This window comes from Xyrauchen texanus, chromosome 20 (assembly GCF_025860055.1).
Source record: "Xyrauchen texanus isolate HMW12.3.18 chromosome 20, RBS_HiC_50CHRs, whole genome shotgun sequence".
Lineage (NCBI taxonomy): Eukaryota > Metazoa > Chordata > Actinopteri > Cypriniformes > Catostomidae > Xyrauchen > Xyrauchen texanus.
The window spans coordinates 35,395,077-35,410,375 of NC_068295.1; the positions used below are offsets into that span (position 1 = coordinate 35,395,077).

The 15,299-nt window shown below is 40.3% G+C and overlaps 1 pseudogene; it reads right to left on the bottom strand.

Annotated features, from left to right (window-relative positions):
* Positions 1-14,347, bottom strand: part of LOC127660587 (E3 ubiquitin-protein ligase parkin-like) — a 126,114-nt pseudogene extending 111,767 nt beyond the window's left edge.
* Positions 14,348-15,299: the final 952 nt, after the last annotated feature.

Here is a 15,299-nt window from a genome sequence, read left to right on the forward strand (position 1 = left end):
TACCTGCTCCATTTAACAACTCAGGAAGGAGAAAATCTACCTTCCAGCCTTTTAATGGAAAGTGTGTTATTTACAGATAACATGCCGAGACTGTTATTCCGAGAAAGCAGAGACAAGAAAAGAGTGCAAGACAGACGAGCACAGCACTGTCTATCAAAACAGGGGCGACCGGGGTTTCATGACCAGCCAATGATTTGTGCCCACCTGGAGTGGCAGGGAGCCAGATCAATCTAGGCCGCACACAGGCAGTTATACGAAGACAGATTGGCTTAATTCTGTACTGAAGCTTCTGAGAGAAATAGAATCTGAGGACACTTTAGCTCTGGAGCCAGACAGAGAGGAGGAGGAGTAGAAGCAAGGAGACAGAAAAGAGGCAGGGTCAGAAGAATGTTTTAAGAAAGGGAGGATGGAGAAATTAAGTCAAAGAGGGTGATGAAGAATTCAATGTATGGAAACTGAAGGGTCATTGTGGTTTAGGGATGGGTTTGGATGGTCAAATAGTCAATAAGTCATCCAACAACCGACCAGGTGATTGGTGAGGTCAACTAGATTATTTCAATATGCTAGGTGCCATCTTTACTCATGGGCACTCAGTTCTGGTCACAAGTTGTGTCCCAAATGACGCATTATACACTGTGCACCAAAGCATTTGCCATTTTTCAGCTGACGGAAGTGATGTTTCAAATGAACATTATGTGTTACTGCTAGCTTTACCACATTAGCAAACCTCAGTCCAACAGTTATATCTAAAAACATAAAAATTTATTCAGCACATTTGCAAGATTATGTTTGTTATGTTTATGTTTTGGCCAGGTAACTCTGCCCCTTACACTACGTAGGGTGAACCACAAGCGGCGAGTTCATGAAGTGTCCAACTTTCCACATTCTGTTATTTCAGGTTAAAGGAGTAAATGATCTGGGTTCTTGAAGTACACTTTTCATAGCATTTTCAGTGTGAACATGCTACTTGCACTACTTAAATTACAGAATGGTGTAATGCAAAATTGTGTGTTTTGGAATGCACCTCTTGTGTTCTAGAGATGGGTCAGGATGGTTGACTAGGTGATTAGTGAGGTTGACTTATTTATCTCAAGGAGGTCTATAATCATCTCAGTTGTTGCTGCACAGCACTGCGATGTGCTATTAGCATGCTAACAGTCTTAAAGAACTGTCAGCACAGTAAAAGGCCAAAATATACCTCATGCAAGTACAATGGCGCAGGTGCTTCTAGCTATATAAGCTTGATTTTGTGTGTTGCAGCGTTCCAAAATTTCTCAGACCGCAATTCTTAACACAACGCAAGGTTATCTCAAGGTTGCCGCAAGGGGTGCTGTATGTGTGTGAACTGTCCATCTCTATGGTGAGTTTTCTGTTTCAAGTCAACTATCGCCATGACAAAGCAAGATTTTTAAGAGAACGCTGCTGAGCAAGTAAGTTAAAAGATTAAGGCAATTTATTTATAGCAATTTAACTGAACAACAACACAATAACATAGTAAGTTTAATGGCACAGACTTTGGAAGGTAACTATATCGCCCCCTTGAGTACTGAGGTTTGTTATCGCCACAGCAACCAGATCACATGTTGACAATGCGTTGGACAAGAGCTCGCATTTGCACTCACATGTACGCATTTTTGTGTAAAGTATGTTTCTGGCTTAAAAACTCTCTTGCATCTACTAATTCTTTCTATTTAACCTTGTGCGTCGCCGCAATGTTGTGTTTTGGCTTTGCTACACAATGCATCATTTAAATTAATTTTAACCGACTGGTCTCAGTTATGAAGACACTAGGCTTGGGAGTAGGATGAAAATAAGGAACATTTTGAACTGTTCTGAGACCAGTGCAGACAGACAGCACACAGGAGGTTAAGTCATTCACTAAATAGGGAGCAATGGAGCAAGGGAGCATAAAAGTTCAGTTTCAGGCTGCAGATGATTTTTTTTGACCACTCAACATGTTTGGCAGACATGGGACAATCAGTACATAGATTCAGAATTTAATAATGAACATTTTTATTTTAACATGGTTGAATGATGCTGGCCATTACTTTGAATCAGAATTAACATCTCAAAAACATGAATAAACAACACTACTGGAAACATAATAAACAATCTGATAAAAAAAAAAAAAATCTGACTATCTATATCTGGGTATAATTACAAATTTCACAACTTAGTCCCGCTGTTTACATATGTTGCCATACATTTTTAGGAAAACTATTTGCTCCATATATATATATATATATATATATATATATATATATCAGTGTATAAATATATATAATTTTTTTAGGTGCTACTAGTTACAAATCAAAAAGGGAAATGGAAAATGCACACCGCAGTCATACTCGGGACTCACAAGGTTAAAGCATCAGGTCATATTCCCTGTTGTCTTTTGTTTTTGTACTTTTATGTTGAAATTCTTGATTAGTTCCTGTTTCCTGTTAGTTTTGTAGTCCTTTGTAGTTTTATTCCTTGATTGGTTCCCCCAGATTTTCTTATTCCCTGATTGTTTCCCCAGGTGTCTGTATGTGTGTGTGTGTGTATTTAAGCCCTTGGTTTCCCTGTTTCCTGTGTCAGTTCTTGCATGTATGAATGTTTTTGTCTATGCGCTGCGCCAGGTTCCCTGTGTTTTTCTTTACCTTTTGCTCCGAGTTTACTTGTTTGTTTTTCAGTTTAATAAAGCTGCGTTTAGATCCTTATTCCTTGCCTGCCTCATCACAAAAGCGGTGTTTTTGTACCAAATGCATTGCCTTCAACAATACATTTCAAGACAGCTACTGTCAAACAACAAATGTTTTTCTTTTTTTAAAGTCCTGAATTCTTTTCTATTCTGTTTCGCCCACTCCGGCTCTTTTTAAAAGCTAGAATAATCCTATGAGTACATTTCTTATGAAACGTATCTAACTGGCATTTGGTAGATGTGACTCTAAACCTGCGTAATTATGCAGGGCTTTCTTAAAACCAATGGCTCACAGACTAATCGATTTTGAATATGCATCACATTTTACAAATCCCTATAACGTTCATGGAAAGAAGGTCATTACTATGAGAACACCTTTGGAACATTGGGCTGACATTGCAGGCCACTTTCCCTGGGCTAGGATTGGTCTACTTGCCATTGATTAGCAATAAAGCACAGCTACAGCACTGACAAAAGCACCATAAAATACTGCCAACTCCATAGCCTTTAATTTCCCCTACCATAACAATAAAGAAGATTGATTCTTCCATTCCAGAGCTCTGTTTGAGCAATTAAGAGAACAAATACTACTGTAAGGCTTTTCATTCTCTGCCTCTCTACTTTTAGGGATATGACTGGAATGACAAAAATGACAGGCTTGTTGGAGCCACAACTCAATGTTCGTGATACAGAAGTACCTATTGTGCTCTCCATCCATCCAAATGGAGGGAAGGGTGGGAGTGGGAGGAGAGAAGAGGAGAAATAAGAAAAACTGGGTTGGAGTAGAAGACAAGAGGCTGGCGGCTCTGTCTAGAGGAGAGTTATCCGACAGACCAATGGGCAAATTGATTCTGCCGAGCACCGTTCATCATCCACACAGTTAAAAATATTACATTAGAAACTATTCCATCCACCATTCATCCTCTCCTATTAACAGGATAGAAGAGGGATATGTCTATAAAGGAAGACAATGGAATATTTTCTCCTACTTATGAAACACACTCTCATGATGAAACCACCAAAACTCTGTCAAGTGTGAATACATCTGGCTGTTCAAGCCGCATATGTAAATTGCGCTATGTCATCATAGGGAAAAATGCTAAATATATCAGCTGTTACAGAGTATTTGTATAGGGTTCATGTCGCACAGTAAGTAATAAAAAATGTACAAATGTATTGACGTTGTATGAGAGACTGAACATTTTTCTCCATTTATTTAATGTAGATCACTGACGAAACCGAAACTCAATACTTAGCACAGCTGTTGCACATGACGCATCTTACGACAAGCCCCAAATAGTGAAGGAATTAAAGATTGGATTTGGCGGAGACACATTTATATGGCAGAGTGTAAATGGAATGTGCTTATTCAATCGGATAGCAATCCGATCAGTAAACATGCATGAAGTGTCCAAGTGTAAATACCCCTATAATCTTCTATTTGTGCACTATTTTCCAGGTCTTCCGATGTCATGTGTTATCTTTATATAAGAAAAGCTAAAAGTCTTTATTTAGTGATCAGCATCCCCAAATGCAGTAACATTCAGATCCCAACTCACATTTGAAAACATTTAAAAATTGTTGCCTTAAGAAGCATTACGACAGCTTCGGCATCAGTGATGTCAAATACCCAGGCGCGGATTAACACACAGGCTTGCGTAGGCTGCAGCCTAGGGCCCCCACGTGTGCAGGGGCCCCGGATTGGCCAGACTATTTTTTTTATTTTAAATTTACTTCAGAGAAAATTAAAAAAAGACACTCATTGGCCCATAAGAAACATAAAAAAAATAAAATAATAAGCAAGTGACTTGGGTCAAATCTGACCAATCAGCTGCTGGTCAAATCATGTCAATAATTTAATTTACATCACTGTTATTGCTAGACGGCATAGCAGCAAAATGTCAGAAAGAAAGTACAATAGTGGAGCACAAAAATGGAAAATACAAAGATTAAAGGAACAACATGACCAAGATATCCCTAAATTGACTGTATACTTCAGAAGAAATATGCAGGTGATCTAGAGGAGGATTTTGTACGAAATTGGACAAATTCAGACAATTTATCAAATAAAACCAGGACACCTCAGGATACGTAATTGAAAACGACAGCAAGGTTACTGCTACAACTTATAAGAGCATGGAAACTACAATAATATATAGCACTGATATAGCACTCGGTCTATGTGGCAGGGCGGAGTCGGGACCGGGTCGTGGTCCTACGCACCCGGTCCCGTATTAGGCTAATCAAGCCTCCGAGGTATAAAGGTCGACTGCAGGGTGTCGTGCGGGAGAGAGACAGCGTTAGCGGACATGTCCGTCATGTGTGTGTTTATGTTGTCTTTTAAGTTTATCATTAAAATATTATTTATATTGAAAAGCCGGTTCTCGCCTCCTCCTTTCCATTGATCCCTTTACACTGGTACCAAAAACCCAGTTTTTAAAAATAGACTGAGATCACCGATGGGCAGGGCTGGACTGGTAATCTGGCATACCGGGCATTTCCCTGGTGGGCCAATGCACTTTGGGGCCCATCGGGAGAACGGAGCGGGCCGGTGGGTTGGCCGCGAAATGTGCCGAATGGGCCGCGATAAGCTAAAATGAGCCACCGCGTTATGCATAATGGACAACATAATGGGCCTGCTGACATGTAAAATCCCGAGCTGATCTATCTTCCCAGTCCAGCCCTGATGATGGGCCAAAACCACATGTCACCTTACTATTTGCGTGTGGACCATGTATGGCACTAAATACATTTTTCCAGTTAAGCATAATGATTAATACCATTGGCTCACGAGGGTCATGTGACTGACATGACAGCAACATGCAAATTATTGGTTGTATATTTTTGAAAGAGATGTGACTACCTTCTCAGAGAATAGATTTTCAGCAATTATAACCTTCAGTTTAACTTTGTTCCTCTGAATAAGCTCTTGTGCGACTTCGGAAGACATTAAATGCAGCACTTCAGAGCCATTTGAAATGCATTGAAGGTGCTTTCTTGTATTTTTTGGAATCAATTTGACTTGTATCTGCTTGTAATGTCTTTTATATTGTTAAGATTTGGTTAGATTTAGGTGTAGTGGTAGAGTTAGGTGTTCAAATATATCTTTATAAAACGGCAATGCAACAATTTTTACTAAATGTACTTGTCTGGTTCATGTTTTTTATTGTTTATAAGTGGTTAGGTTTAAGGGAGGGGTTGGGTGATCTCAAATATTAGTAATATGTATTCAAAATAATGTATTTCTAAACATATTGCGGTTATTCTTCAGTAGCTTGACTAGCATATGCATCTCCCACTACATAACTGACCCATACTGGTAATATTTTATAAACTAATTGCTACACAAGTAATCAGTTAAAATAAATAAGGTGATATATCTGTTTATATTTAAGGGTAAAGTTTAAACTTCACATTGCATTTTGGATAGGGATGTTTTCGATGCCGATACTGGTATCGGTATGGGGCCTGATACCGCACTCATGTACTTGTACTAGTGCTCGTTAAAATGCTCCGATGCCAAAAAACATCTGCTGTACAAATATCAGTATGTAATCATTCAGCGCAACAAATTAAAATCATGTTTTGTCCTGAGTGAGACAAAAGCTGTGATTTAATTAGATAAACATACTGTATAGTTTGCTTGTGCTATGCGCTTCAAAGTGAAATAGTGGAGCCGGTGTTGTTCTGACATAAAGACAACGTGCTCATACCTTCTAGAGCTCCTTGGCTCATACACGGAAAACACCATCAAGAGCATTACGCTCTGTTTGTAGCAGATGACAGCGAGCAGAGCTATTTCACTTTGTAGCACGAGGCACATACAGACTACATTTATTTATTTAAATAGCAGCCTTTTTGTTGTTTAATAATCACTTTGAGTAATCTAGCAACTGGCTTTTCCAGACAGAGAAGCTACCGTCATAGAAACAAGAAACACTTCAAAATAAAAGCTCAATTTAAATGGTCCATGGAAAAAAGTCCAACAGAAATAGATCACTACAGTAAAGTTGTGTAATATTCCCTGTAATACTATTACTACTAATAATAAATCAATAGTAATTGTATTATATTTAAGCAATATCTCACATCTGTGATTACCTGTTATTCAGCACTTTAACAAAATACAGTATAGCTCCAATGTTGCATTTTGTTTTGTGCTGTGTGGGAATATGTTTAAAAGTACCTCCTTTGATAAAAAAAAATTATACAATATTATGCTGAAAGATTGTCATTTGATAACATTTTTAAAAAATTCCTTCATTTTAACACCATTTTGATGATAAAATTATACAACTATTGATGTGGAATTTCAGACAAAAAAAAGGTATCAGACTCTTTATCTGAAAGTACAAAAAGGAAGTATCGGTTCTCGTACTAGTTCTCAAAAAACAAAAAAATCTGTCACTCATAAACAAGGAGAGAGATGCTGGTTGAACTCAAAGGCAGTACTTTAATGATAAAGGTCAAAAACTACAAACTTTAGAGATTCCACAGTGTTTATAACCAAAGAGATTAGCATCAACTATCAGAATAATACAAAAACACTAAGCATCGTGAACAAAAGGATAAAGATTGTTCTATGCTATAAATAAAGTTACACTATGTGTAACACAAAACAGCTGAACACAATGATGAAGGAAGACAGGTGAGGATGATAACAGTGCAACTTGGGAAATGTAGTGAAGGTGATTTCAACATAAGAGTCACAGAATAGTTTTTGATAGTATTGGGACATCCCTCATTTTGGATTCCCTGAGCCATAAATGTATTGTATATATATATATATATATATATATATATATATATATATATATATATATATTTAAAATATGTGACACAAAGCCTTTACACCAAGCCCTTCACTGGATACTAGCAGGCAATCCTCCTAGTTGTGACATCCAATAATCCAGGGATATTGTTGCAATTCTGTTTGGTGCTGCTGGTATCCAAAATGTATACACTGCAACTATAAAAACATAAACATGGTAACGTGAACCACCATTGATGATATATATCTTGAATCCTTGCATGCTCATCAACGATAATGAACATCACAGATTTGTCTTCACATCTAGTGATATCACCTCAGAGCAGGGAAAATCATGTATCAATCTTACAGTTGATGATTTTGGACACGAGCGTGACTGTTTGTCTGTCAAGGCAGATCGCAGAGGCACAGGTTGGGCAGAAAGGTTTATAATTAACAATGGTAATTAAGTAGTGTGACTCGTGCTTGTGGTGTTGAGGCCAGCGCACCTGAGGGGCCACAGAGACACACATGCACACATTACTGGCTTCAACCCGCAAGTCCCTGAAAAACCACCAGCTGATAAATGTAAGAGATATGGCACATAAGAAAGACAGAATGAGATCATATAAAAATGACAGATTTCCTTCAAAGGCAATAAACATAGAAATGGATTGATTTGACAATTAGGATTGTCTATCCTGTCTTCCATCCATCCCTCCATCCATCCTATCCATCACCCTGTCTTTATAAAAAAAATGTAAGTGGTGTTTTTGTATCTGCCTGTGCTGATAATTCAATTGTCTTTGTTTTTGATCGTTGTGTTATGTCTGAAAGTTTTTTTTATCATCTCATTCAGGAGCTCCTCTTTTTTTAGAGGCTGTGTCATGTTAAAACAGGACTTTAACTTTTATGTTGTTAAGTTTTTTTGCGCAAAAAAAGTCTGAATGGACCCTTATCGTTTATTTGTTCTGAATGTTGCAACACACTCTCAAGGCAAAATTGTCAGAATTCGTACAAATTTTCTAAATTAAGCTAATTCGTATGATATTGTGCGACTGCACTCGTTTGAATTCCTATGACTTTCACTACAGCCAATGACGTCGCTGGACATCGTTTCCACCTAAATCGTGCATGCTTCTGTCACATGCAACAGCTTCCTATCATGTTTACACACTCTACTGATTCGTAAAGTTTAGATAAGGAGTTTGGGTAAGGGCATAATATTAATATGTATGTCCTTATCACCTTGTGCGCGGAACTCGCGCTTACTTTCGCATTAGACATCTGGAAATTTGCATGTGAAGTCGTATGAGTTTCTGCGAACAACATCGTGCGAGACCATATGAAATTGCCAACTCGTAAATTATGAACGATTTTCATGAGATCGGGTCGGAATAATCATTCGGTTTACGTCAAGTTCCAAAGAAATAGAGAAAATAATCAAGTAGCCAAACTTTCATATGTATTTAATTCACTGGCTTACCCAAAAACGTACTGGCAATTCTGGTTATTTAATATATAAAGCATTTTTAGTTGAACTACTGTATATTGTTTTATAAACTTTTTCTGTGATATAAAATTAACATCCAATGGTTATACCACCCCAACACACACATTCTGTGCACAGTAGTTTTTTCCCGTTCTTTAATTCTTCCAGTTAGAGATTGCTCAACTGTGTCCTGCTTACATCCTTCATTATCGGCGCCATCTCATATTTGCATAAGAGCCTGTGTAACCAATTCCAATTTCAGGCGGAATTTGTTTTCCAAGCCCAATCCTCAAGTTTTAATTATAAAGTGAGGCGTTCAGAAAAGGGGCCCAATGTGTTTCAGGTGGCCATTCACTCACCAGCACAACTGAACCATGAAATGAATCGTAGGTCTAACCACTAACTAAACAATAACACATTAATTCAGGAAAAATTGATAAAAGTTGAGGTGTTCAGGGAAAGGGATTGCGGTTCTAAGAGTGCAAGGGGAAAAAAATGCATTAGTATGTAGACCTGCAACAAAACTGTGCACACCAATTTAAGGTATTTTAGACACATTGCCAAACCAAGAATGAGGATTTTGTGCTTGGGAAGAAAATAAAGACAGCATACAATAAGCAATAATTACTTAAAGCTAGCATTTCAAGAGTCACGGTTGAAAAAAATAACAGTTAAAAATATGTATTTTGTTGAGGCGTAAGAGTGTAGAAGGGATAGTTCACTCAAAAATGAAAAGTCTGTCACACCCTCATATCAAGAATTTCTGTCTTCTGTGAAACATAAATGTGATTTTCTGAAGAATGCCCAGGCCACTCTTTTCCAAATATTGAAGGTGAATAAGGAATTATTTTAAATTTTACTACATTATTAGTGTTTTATTGTATTATGATAAAGTACAAAAAAGTATAATTTAACAAAAGTGTGAAAAAAGTGCTGCATCGTTTCTGTTAACTTGAATTTAATCTAAGCGCAGCATTGTCAGTTATTTTAGTCAAGTAACTGCATTAGACCCTCAGAGATGTGTGTGCTTCTCATCTGTTACACTTCATGTATGTATGTGCATTTTCAAATATTACAATCTGATGTTTATTTCCGTAACTGGCAAAGTATAAAATTCTTGTTTTAGCATAGCAGTTGATTGACGGGTAGAAACTCCTGTTTGGGGAGTAAAAAAATCCATAATTTAATCCACTTTCATGTATAGGCCATTATAATGGAAGCTACGCCCTGAGGACACGTTCACGCAGAGTAGAATACGGTTGTCAGACCTGTTTTGAGTGCTTAATACAGTTACTTTCACACACAGGACAGTTATTTACTAGTGTGATAACCGCATTCTATAACCGAACTGACAGCCGAAAATGTTCAGGTCTCACAACCACATTCTCGGCAAACCTGTGCTGTGTGAACAGAACCGCACTGAACAACTAGTTGTTAGTCATGTCATATTATGTGAGAGACATTTTCACCATACACACGCATGCCTCGTGTTAATCATGAGGGGTTTCGTTAACTCATGGAGACGAATATATGCAAATATCCAACCGCTGCTTTTCACCGGCTGCACGACATAAAAGCTGAGCTCTGTCTGTGGTTAAAAAGAAATCAAAGCCGCTGCCGGTTAATTATAATTTGCTGAATTTACTTGTGCCTCATTTGTAGTCAATTGTAAAAATACATGCCGGTGTTATGGACGTCGCCATCTTTAATATTTACTTCAGTTACTGTCACTATGGTTACAGGCGTTTGTGAATTCGTGAAGTATGTTTGTGATTTCGGTTGTTCATTCATACAGAGAATATTCAAACCGCTTCTACAAGCTGTTGTATGAACAGGACATTTCAAGACTCACACCTGTTAGTAAATGCAGTTGTCAATCCCAAACACTGACTGTGTGAACGTAGTCTGAATGTAGTACTTATAAAAATGAAAAGAAGTATGACAGATAAAAATAGACCATGACTGAAATTTTACTACTCAGTCTGTCAGTGATGGATAAAGATTTTTTCGAGCGCAACCTCTGCATAAAGGTGCGTACAAACTGCCAGCGACTTTATCGCTGCAGGTCGCCAGTGGCTGGCGGTGAAGTCGCTAGTGGGTGTTCCCACTGCTGGTTGCCTAGTAACGTTTATAAATGACATTCACGGATGCCACTCCATTGCTGTTGACAGCGAATCTCTTTTCTTGCCACTAAAATCAAACATTTTGGAGGGAAAAGACTAAATAGAAATGGAATCAGTACATAAAATGCTTTATATCAAAGATGAATGAGAATCAAGGCGTGCTGTTTGCCATAGCGGCAGTTTATCTGCGGCGAAAATGCAAATGCCGGTCTGTCTGGGTCCATAAAATCCCCGCGATCTCAGATACACCTTTCCACGCAGTATTTTTCTTAAAAATGTCCTTGTACGTGGGAAGAGACATATAGAGCACTGGAAAATTTCTAACAGCAAGAATTAGCCTTTCATCCACCTTTCCGTTACTGCAGGAGAGAGAGAGAGAGAAGGATCACGTGGCTGTCGCTTCCGTTAGTCGCTCCAAAGTTGAACTTTTCTCAACTTTGTCATGTCGCTGGACACGCCCACATCTAGCGCCAACGGTCGCGACAGCTTGTGTCGCCGGAAGTTGCTGTGCTCGCATTGAAAATGAATGGTATTGAGTCGCTGTCGCGCGCGATGTCGCTGGCAGTGTGTACGCACCTTAAAAGTGGTCCATATGATTCTTGTTACATGCCAAGTCTCTCAAGCCATACAATAGCTTTGTGTGAGGAGAGAAAAAGACAGAAACAATTTTAATGATTACATGAAATTAAGGGTCAATTCAGTAAACGTGTCTGCTTTGCCTAGGTCATGCTGTGCAGTAGAGTGGATGACAGTTTACATTTTCATGTTTTATTTGTTGCCTTACGGTACTGTAAACCGCGAAACACTCATAGTCGGAGGGCAAAACGCACACCGCCCTTCATCTATTCAAATACAATGGTCTCTAGTGTGTCTGTTAGTGTGTGTATGTTTGGAGTGTAGGTTTTTGGAAAAAGGGGGTGTGGCAATTTCATCAGCTAGTCTGGTGGAAGTTGAAGAATGGCTAAAATTGCTTACAGCACCTTTAAGATTTAAGCTCCAGAGACATTTAAAGCTGTTTACAGTAGCCATTCAGTCACTGGGCATGTATTCCTTTATCATTAAACCGTTCCATTGAATGACAATATTTGGGATATAAATGTCCTTGCAGACCCTAAAAAGTGGCTTACATTAAGCTCAAGTGACAAACATTTCTTCGTAAATTTACCCTGCACTCGTCTTGATTGACAGCAGTACAGTCATTATCCTGTTCAATTTCACCAATGGCTCTAGAATGTGCCAGCGTAATTAGATACCAGTACTTACAACCTGGTATTAGTGGTATTGTTCCCCTTTACTCACTTTCTCCAACCTATGCTATTTATGGCCACTCTTTGCTTTCAGCGTCTCCATCCATTTCTCTGATTCTCATGACAGCTCGCTTGGAGATATGAAAACCTGTGATTGACACACCAATTTCCTTTCTGCCAGCACACGCCAAAGCCCCGATTTCTCAAAGTCTCTTCTTTTTCTGTGCCTCGGGTGGAACCAATAAGTAGAAATATGAGTGAAAAGACATATCAGCCTTCAGATAAAGCGCTAAAAGACCTACTGAATGTTAATATGTGATTAAAATAGACACTATTTGAATTCCCTCTTGGCAGGCTGAAAAGTGGTAAATAGTGTGGCACTAAATCTCAAATTTGTTCTTTTTAAAGGTCACCGGGTTATAAAAAGCTCTGAAATGTTGGAAAATGAAAAATGAAAATGAATAATTTCCTTGTTGAGTGGGAAATTAACTGAATTTCAACTAAAGGATACAACTTCTGCTTAAGAGAGAAATTATTTGAGAGCTCACATTTGAAAATGCAAAGATACTATGCACTAGAGAAAGCTCTGACTGAGTTTAACAGATAAGAATACGCCAAATGTGTTTTGAGGGTGTGAAAAGAGCTGGGTCTGTTTGAAATCAAACCGGAATACAGTTGTATTTTATTGTATTTTAAAAACAAATGTGGAACCACCTGTCTTAAATTATCAGTGGTCAAAGGATGCCTACTTTAGAGTGTATTGAAACAAAAATAAAATACTTTCTCTACTTTTGGTTGCATGACTGAGTCTCAGTTTCACAATCCCTTGTGTTTTTCCTCTCCGTCTTAGCAACGCACCCATCCAGGGTTGGATGGCCCTGTTTGTTATAAAGCCTGGAATTTTTTTTATTGTCTTGCAGCGATAACAAAAGTACCAGTACTTCGGTATCAAGTTGCCACAGGTGCTAAGCCACCGCCTTTCTTGGGTATGATGAAGTAAAGGCTGTAGAAACCCTTCTTCATCTCAGCTGACCCTTTGAGTAGAAAGGTCGCAGTCTCCGCACGCAGGGTGTTGATGTCTTAGCCGTGCACCGAGGTGGAGCGAATACCACCGAAATGAGGCGGGAGCTGGGCAAACTAAATTGCGTAGCCGAGTCAGATGGTCCTTGCCAACCAGCGCGACGGGTTGTGAAGTGAAAGCTATGCATCCAAGCTCCATGCGAGGGGCACTAAGGGGACAATAGTTTTTGACATACCCAGCGGGGTGGAGCAAGCAATGTGGCGTCGGGAGGCAAAAGTGTGTCCCAAGGCTCTGGTGCTCAGAGAAGAGAAACCTCAAAGCACTTACCTCCCTCCGCGGGTTAGTGATTGAGGAGGAGGTCCCATGTAGGTGTCCTCTGGACTCGTCAGAATCGGCCGGCGGGTAGCAGTCGTGGGTCCGGAGGCAGAGGGTCCACTTCCGGTGCGCGGGACTGTTGAGGTGTGGCACCAGGATGCCATGAAAACGGCATTTGCGGGCCAGGTGACCCAGGAATAGAGGAAATTGTTCTATTATTGAGAATGTGAGAACCACAGCCCAAAGGGGGTGCGGCAAGGAAAATATCTTTAACTGAAGGTTTTCCTCCTCCGGGGGACAGAGTGGCCTGCTCACCAGCTCCGGAGCAAACGTCTCGTTCCCTGGGTCGTCCGTCTCAGGAACACTTGATAGCCTTCCTGGTCCTCGAGGACGTTCGGGATACGGGGGCGTGCGCTTCCTGCGGAGCGCTCAACGCTGGGGCTGAGAGCTGGGCCCAGACTGAAGCGGAGTTGCCTGATGTTTGAAAGCCACAGGGGGATGCCCTTGGCGAGCAGACGGAGCACGGCCTGTGCAGGGCATGATGCGGCCTCCTTCTGTTTCTTCATCGCTGAGAACTGCTGGGCAAAGTCGTCAACGGTGTCACCGAATAGACCGAGCTTGGAGACGGGGGCGTTGAGAAAGCGTGCTTTGTCTACCTACCGTATCTCGACCAGGTCCAGCCATATGTGACTCTCATGGATCACGAGGGTGGCCATCGCCCGTACGAGTGCCGGCGCTGTGACCGTCGTTTCCCCGGTCGTCGAGCGCAGTTCCTGCAGCACATCAGGTACAGGACTACCCAAGTGCAGATCTTCAAGTGCCTTGGCCTGGTAGATTGCAGGGGGGCCATGGCATGCAGGGTGGAGGCAGCTTAGAGCCGCTCCACCGTTGAGGATAGTGAGAGCGGAGGAGCGTAGAGGGTAAAAGGTGCCCTCTATGGCTTCGTCAACTCGTCATGCACCTCTGGGAAGAAAGAAACCGGGGGGTCGCGCCTGGGAGCAGCTGCTGTGATCACAGCCCATGCATGCGAGGCAGCTCTTACTACCGTCAGAAGTGGAGAGAAATTTGACCGCATCCAGGAACTACAAAGGGGATGAAAGACATATTTAAAAAGATGCGTCCTGAAAAGGACGTTCAACGCCAGCTGTGTATTGATCTTTTAGAGAAAATAAACTCTTTTTAGGGAAAATTATCTCTTTTATAAGTGCTGTCGAAGCACCCAGGGGCAAAGCTGCACTGTTGTGCAGAGCAGGAGAAAGCTGCTGATATGCACCGTAGATCCAACAGCATACGCTCTGTAGAGATGAAGTGAACAGTCAGTGACTACAGCTAATCACACAACCGCTTGGCTCCGAAGGAAAATTCTGAAAGGACAGATGCATTTCCCTCCCTTTATACCCATATGTCCGGGGGCGGGACATGCAAATTATGTCTGCCAATTTCCCATTGGCCTTTTCTTAATTTCAGAGATGTGCGAGGCTCTCAAGAGAGACCCCTAGTGTCGCTTCTTCGACACAACGTCGAAGTGAGCGACAGACGGAGAATGGCAGTAAGCCTCAATAATTAGCCAAATGTTTTTCTTTTTTTTTTATCGTGCATTTATGTACCTAGTATTAAAAGGACAAAACTTTTCCTCTTTGAGCATATTTGAGGATGAGACAAAAGTTA